The sequence below is a fragment of the Poecilia reticulata genome, linkage group LG4 (genome assembly GCF_000633615.1).
Source record: "Poecilia reticulata strain Guanapo linkage group LG4, Guppy_female_1.0+MT, whole genome shotgun sequence".
In the NCBI taxonomy this organism is placed as follows: Eukaryota; Metazoa; Chordata; class Actinopteri; order Cyprinodontiformes; family Poeciliidae; genus Poecilia; species Poecilia reticulata.
In genome coordinates, this window is record NC_024334.1 from 8,302,376 (window position 1) to 8,309,499 (window position 7,124).

General features: G+C 35.3%; 1 long non-coding RNA gene across 1 annotated transcript; it reads right to left on the minus strand.

The window, feature by feature from the left end:
• Positions 1 to 461: 461 nt before the first annotated feature.
• Positions 462 to 6,753, minus strand: LOC103463437 (uncharacterized). Its single transcript, XR_533510.1, has 3 exons — positions 6,665 to 6,753; positions 5,889 to 5,928; positions 462 to 530 (listed from the first exon to the last, which is right to left on the minus strand). It is a non-coding gene; the product is annotated as an uncharacterized LOC103463437 (long non-coding RNA).
• Between the last annotated feature and the right edge of the window lie 371 nt (positions 6,754 to 7,124).

Here is a 7,124-nt window from a genome sequence, read left to right on the forward strand (position 1 = left end):
TAAAAGTATAAAGTCAAACTTCTTTTACGTCATGTGTGATACATACAGCATTTTTATAATAACTGAAGGTAACATAGTTATTTGTGCTATGAAATATCACTATGTGCCTGGAAAAAACTTAATATCCCCACCCCTATAAGTTTTTTTTTGTTTAGTTTTTTTTTTTCCTAGAACCTGTTAGAAGTGTAGGGTTATTTACCAAAGGGATTGGCTTTAGCAAAAGTCCTGTAGAGAGCAAGATCCTTCAAATACCAACTTCCAAAGGATCTGAATATTAAGTCCAGATATGGGTCAGTCAGTTCATGCAAACAGTGTATTTTTAACCTTTGCATGAGGTGTGAAAAAATAACTCAGACTCCTCTTTACATGGGAACTCTTGACATTAATGGTATTAATAAGCAGTTGCCTGAAATATGAGGATGGGTTTGCTTACCTGAGCTCCGCTGACCAAGACCACATTTTGATGAACTAGTGGGTGGAAGTAAGTAATGTACAAAGGCCAAGCAGCTCTGGTCAAAAGTTCAGATGTTCTGTATGCCAGAAAATGGAATTTCATAGGAAGTGTTAATAGAAGGTTAAACCAAGGTATAATGAAGCTAGGAAAGTGACAGGAAAGGAAGCCGTGGATATTCTCTCTCTAAATATAATTTAGAACATAAAGATAGAGTGCTGTAAAGCATGAACAATTCAGTGAAATATTATCCTTACACCATAACAGAATCAAATGAGCTACAGACATTAGATGGAGATGGTAGCATGCATTTGTCACTTAAGATAATCATTTTCTTTTTTTCACGAGCTTTGTGCAGAGAGGCATATTGAAAACCAAAGTGGTTCTTTTTCACCAAATGCATTATCTCATATATTTAATGGGAAAACGTTGCATGTTCATGTTGTCTCACGTTTTTTCTTTTTCAATCTGCACTTGAGAAAAAAAACGAGAAAATATTAAGGAAAGCTGATTTCGATTATTATGCCGCAATTTTTTTTTTTTTGCAAGATTTTACTCACAATATCAAGTTACGGGAAACTTTGCACTAGGTGATGACAGTCAGCATGGCCTATTGGCACAAAAAACAATTTATGTGTTGGGGTGATCAAGCAAATCAGTACATGTCTAACTTCACACATAATGAAGTCAGACAATTTATCCAAATCTGGAGGGCCAAAAGGCATAAACGGATTAATGATGACTCAAACAAACAAGGGGAAGATGTGACACAGAACATAACATCAGAAAGCAACTGTGTTCTATCGCATCTGCTTTATGAAGTTAGCAAGTATCAAACTGCATAAACAGAATAAACACAGATACCTGTTGGTATCTGTGTTTATTCTTCAAACTGTTTGTTTCTCTCACAAAAGCTGGATGTGTCAGCTGATATTTGTTGATTTGATAAATGTGATCACTCATAACATACAACTAAGTGTCTGATCCCCATTCTTTTTTTAAGATTTTTGCTACAACGAGTCCAATAACGTTACGAGTTTGCAGATTTACATGAGTTATTTGCAACAGATCAAACATTTTCTACTAACATTAATATTTTAACTGTTTCACATAAAAGACTAAACATTTCTGGGAGAAACTTATAATTTCTGTTTCTTTGTCTTTACGGCAGTGTCTCAAAGACAGAGTTAGTAAAATACAATGAGATTAATTTATTTTCTAACATCCCTTTATGATCACCGGATGCTACTCAAACACATGCCTTCAGAATTCAATAATCTCCTGGATCATCTCCCGGCCTTGGACTACTACACCAAACCAGACTATAGGGTACTGCAGGAGCAACGATGACCGGTCTGTTAGAAACGACGCCAAAACTGGAAAACAGATTTATTCTTATGGGTAACTTCTCTCAAATGAACTTATATCAAGCACTAATTTCGACTTTCTTAGTTTTAATGCTTTAGGCAAAAAACTGTTTTCCAAGCATTTTTAATTTAGTTTAAACTATGTGGTGAAAAGTAAAGCACAAACTGTACAGCTGATCTAGGGAAAAAGTTTAGAAATAGCTACCATTGCCTCAGAAAAGCTGACAGATACTGTGTGTGTCTCTCTTATGTCCAGGAAATCTGTGGTTCAGCAGAAACAAGTACTTGTGATTAATGAGAACTACGCTATCTAATTTTGGTTAGATAGATTTTTCTTTTCCATTTGTATTAATATTTAAGCTAATATATTCTCCAATAATAAAAATGACATTTTCTTAGGGTAAAAGACATTGTGGCATTGTTTTGTAAAACATGTAAGTAGCTCATATAATAATCTTTAAGTGGTAACAATTTAAAAGGTCAGAGGGCAGTAGAATAATTTTCTTTGAAGGGTTATTTTCTCCAGTATGCATACTTCGTACAGATATCAAAAGTTAAATGTGATCTATAGTTGGACATTCAACAGTTTTGCATCAGGTATTTCCTCTATATGCCTACGGCAGCATCTATGACATTTATTTAAATATTTTTTACGTACGATTTTCTTTCTCGGTTGTGCTGGCAGTCATTATCCATGACTTCAGAAGACAACTGTGAAAGCCATGTTTTGTCCAAAAATGTTTTGTTCCTATGTCAGGAAATAACTGTAAGAACATAAACATAATTCAGTCTGTATCTGTATTTGCTGGCACAGCCAATGCAGTACAATCAATTTAAAATCTTGTCTGCAGACCCATTTTGTGTTTTTCTGTTTTGATGTTGTCACTATTTGTAGATAAACACAGGTTGAGAACAATCTACTGCCTTTTATTTCCCACAAAGGTGGATAGTCATGACAGGTTTGGGAAAAGCTAGAGGAAAGAAGTTTCATCCAGCAACAATTTCATCCCCATCATAAAAGAACATATCACAAAAAGGTTACAATGTCAAGAACACACACTGAAGTTCAGCTTCATCCCCCCACCAATAAAATCTTTCAAAGTATGAAGGTGTGTTTGTGTCTATGGTTGTTATTTAGAGTTTTCTTTCCTACCCATAAAGGCTTCCAGCTTGCTAAACATTCACTGAAACTTGTTATAAGTCTTAAGTATGTTTCTTTCTTTTACAGTTTTTATCACCCATACATGCTTTCAATGTCTGCTCATTTAGACCCCAGTCCTTACTTTTGGGCCTTCATGTTCTCAAACTCCAGATGTGGACCCCTACTGATACCCGGCTATATTTGAGCCCTGATCTTCAACCAGCCGCTAGGAAGAGCTCACAGCAGGTGCCTAAGAGCAGGTGCCCTTTATGAGTAACAGTTATGAATATCATTTCAGTCAATTTAAAAACCTACAAGCACATCTCCACCCACACCCGCCTGTTGAGATTCTCCCTATAGACTAAAAGGAACATTTTAATGTGACCCATCATCATTTGAAGCTCCAAACATGAAAATGCAAAGAAAGTTTCAGCTCTGTTAAATTTGAAAACAATTCTAATAAAATCTTTCTTTTTAATATAAGAATATCCACGCAGATTTGCCAACTGGATTTACTGTGGTTGTTAAATAATTATCCACCAAAAGGCCATGCAAGAAATGTGTGCAAGGTATTGCAAGAGCTAATATGACCGAGTAATAAAACATCTAGAAGAGTTTTTTAAATTTAAAACATGATTAATTCCACTTGCTGCTGTTATGATTATTGAGATTAAGGCAAACAAATCAGAAACGAATCCTTAAAAGCTAAAGGCATTTTTACGCATTTCCTTATTTTGGGCATGAAAACAACTTTAAACCCCAACATGATGCGTATGTGCAACACTGTCAACCAAAACTGAGAAAGGAAAAAGGAAAAACCTCCAAGAAAATAAACCATTGTTGTACCTCCGAAGCATGGTGGTGCCAGCAGTGTAATTTGAGCATGAGTTGCCGTTTCATTGTTAAAGAATACTTTTGAATTATTTTAGTCTATGCCTCAATAAAATGTTTGTTTTTATTAAGATTTTGAAGCTTAGGCTATTCAGTGATCTTTAAATCTAGGCGTCATTATTTAGAATTCATTTACACTAACTTAATATTAATTTAAATATTTACCTCATGAAAACAACTGTGTAGTATAAGACATCTCACATCTACAGTCTCAGTCATTACTTGAAGAATATATGCATCCCTCTGAAGAAAATCCTTATTCGCTCTATGAAGCATGATGGTGGCAGATTCAATGTGTCAAAAGGCAAAACAACTACAACATAAATACTATATAATATTAACATAAATGTTTGTGTAGATTAAGTTATAGAGGTTAAGTTTTTATCAGCTTTACATTTTGAGTAACATTTGTTATCATTGTTTTAATAAAACATCAAATAAAACACTCATCTCAGAGAGTTTCCATTTAAAGAAGGGGATGGTTGCTGCCACTTTCACAATATATGCTGTTTAACCTCCCGCAGCTAATCACTCTGTGTATAACATTTACAACAATTACAATTGCTTTTTCTTGCTTTCAACCACAACATGCCACTATCCTCTGGTTGAGATTTTTCTCCTTCATTTAACTCACAGATTTGATATGCATCGACAGAGTCAAATAAATTGTCCAACTCAGGCAACACACAGCAGCGTTATCCATTACCTCCGTACAATGCATTACTGCGGACCTTGAGGTAGTCTAATCCCCTGAACAAATATGTGCTGCGCCATCAAACAGCTGAAGCTGGTTGATTCCTATAGGCTTGCAGTAACAGCAAAGAGCGGAAACAGATGCTTGTGCAGTCCTCCAGGACTCCTCATGTAAAGTAATAAAGATGCCATCTGACAGTTCCTGCTGTCAAACCACCATTTTGTACACAGCTTCTTAACTCTGGTCTCTCAGTGTTTTGTTGTGTTTGACTAACATGGAAATCACTCTCCACTGAGAGGACTCAAACACTGCTATAGGAAAATTCCTATATTTTGGATTTTACTGAAACATTTTGATATTTCATCTGGCTCTATCTGTTTCCAGATTTGCTGCAGCTGCACACAACCCATGGCGATGGCTTGAACCATGTCAAAGTTAGTAACAGAAAAGGAAGAAAGTGTCTACAAACAACTGGAAAGAAAGTAAGGGGCTGTTTTAGAAACAGGTATTCATTTGTGTTTCATCTGCGACACCTTGAAGAATCCTCCTGGGTTGTGCGTTAATGAGGTGATAAAGCAGAAGGAGATGTGGGGAGGGATGTGGGTATGAGGATATGGTAAAACCACCAGGGTTTCTCCTTGTGATCTGCCTCTACATCCAGAGATGAGCTGATTCAATGCTGGGTGCCAACCTTTGAAGGAAATTTTAGCTAAAGGCTTTGAAACTCTCATCAAACTGTCATTCTTTCATCCAAAACAGTCATCTAACACATCATATAGGTGACTGGCAAATATGGCTCATTGACCATTAGCAGGATCTCAGCAGGATTTTTTTATAGTCTGTGAGAATATCTTCATCACACCCCTTTATTGAGCGTATTAAAACATTCATTACCATTTATTTAACTGATTAAAGTTATTACCAAGATTCCTACAGAATAATGTAAGGAAAGGAGTATTTTTAATTTACAGTTGTTAACTTTTAGCAAGAGGATGAAGAACTGGCTTTGAAAAGTAATCATCTGTAACTTGTTCACATTTTGTCACTTTACAACCATAAAATTCTAAGTATTCTATGCATAAAAGTGTGGCGTGTAGCCCAATGACAAGTCATGCTTCTTATTTGGGCCTTCTCTACTTGACAGACACCCAAACCTAAATGTCACACTAGCATAACTTCAAGTATCACTGGAAAATCAAGTAAAAAGTCATGAATTTGAGAGTCTGTATGAAAACCATGTTGATATAGGTCTTCAAGATAGAAGCTCAGTTCAATGAGAGAGACTAAAGAGACTATATATTTTTATGAAGTTACTTCAACAAAAACAAAAGCTATTTTACTCACCAGTGATGTTCAGATGTAATTGTTACAGAGCCCATGCAATCTAAAGAAAAGCAAAAAAAAGAATTAGCAATGGCAACCAAAGCGCTGCCTTTAGCATCCAGATTGCATCTCATTTATTTGTTAACCAACAAACGTTTTACAGTGTACAATATTAATGTTCTATATTACCTTTCTTTTATAGACCTTGTTTACTTTTCTTACAAGTAATAATTAACTTCATACATTACTTTTTTCACATTGGCATCCTTCACTTAGATGAAGACAAGTAAAGTATAGTGTATTAGAGTCAGCTGTTTAAAAGCTTTACTGCATTAACCGATCTGAACATCAAAATGTGCACTGATTTTAGCTTACTAATAATCAAAAATACAAAAGTAAGATTACAACACATTTAGAATTTAATATGGCATTGTTCAAACTTTAACCTCTGAATTCCCACGCTTCATGAACAAAGAATAGTTTCTCTACCTTTAACTTCAGCTAGATTCACTGTGCTCTCGGCTGCTTTAAGAGTCACAAAGCAACATGCACTGAATATTATTCAAACAAAATCAAAATAAACAACTAAAAAAGGTAGTTGGTAAGATGTTGAGGTGTTTCAATCACCAAATTCAGCAAGATTTCTCTGGCTTGGGTTGGCATAATGCCAATCTAAACTTCAGCTTTAAAAACTCAACTATTAACAGAAAGGTGAACAGAAAGCCTATCACAATGATACCTATCGATCAAAAAAGATGCAAACATCTTACAGAGTAGTTCTATTGTGTTTTTCTTACCATGTACTGAACTGAAGAATTGTAAAACAGGACGTAGCAATGACGAACAAAGCGCTGCCTTTAGCATCCAGATTGCGTCTGAGCCTAACAGGAACTCCGCCCCAAAACCAACCCAGAAGCAACATCCCCCCAAACACAGGTTCCACTTCACCATTGCTGCTCCCATATTAAAAAGAATAAATAAATGCAAGACTGAAAAAAACAATAATATACTTAGCAAACATTTTAAATACTTTTCTGAAAATGGTTGATTCATCTTTAAAAAGGAAAATGTAACAACCTCCAGTGAGTTAATATCCTTAAAATAATATTTTGAGTGCTCTAAAACATCTATCATGAGGATGGTACAGGATATTGACAATGATGAAATTTGTGATGTCTTCTTAGCTCAGGTCTCATTTTTCAGTTTTATTCGATGTGGTGTTACGACTTTTCATGGTCATTGTGTATTTTGTACATA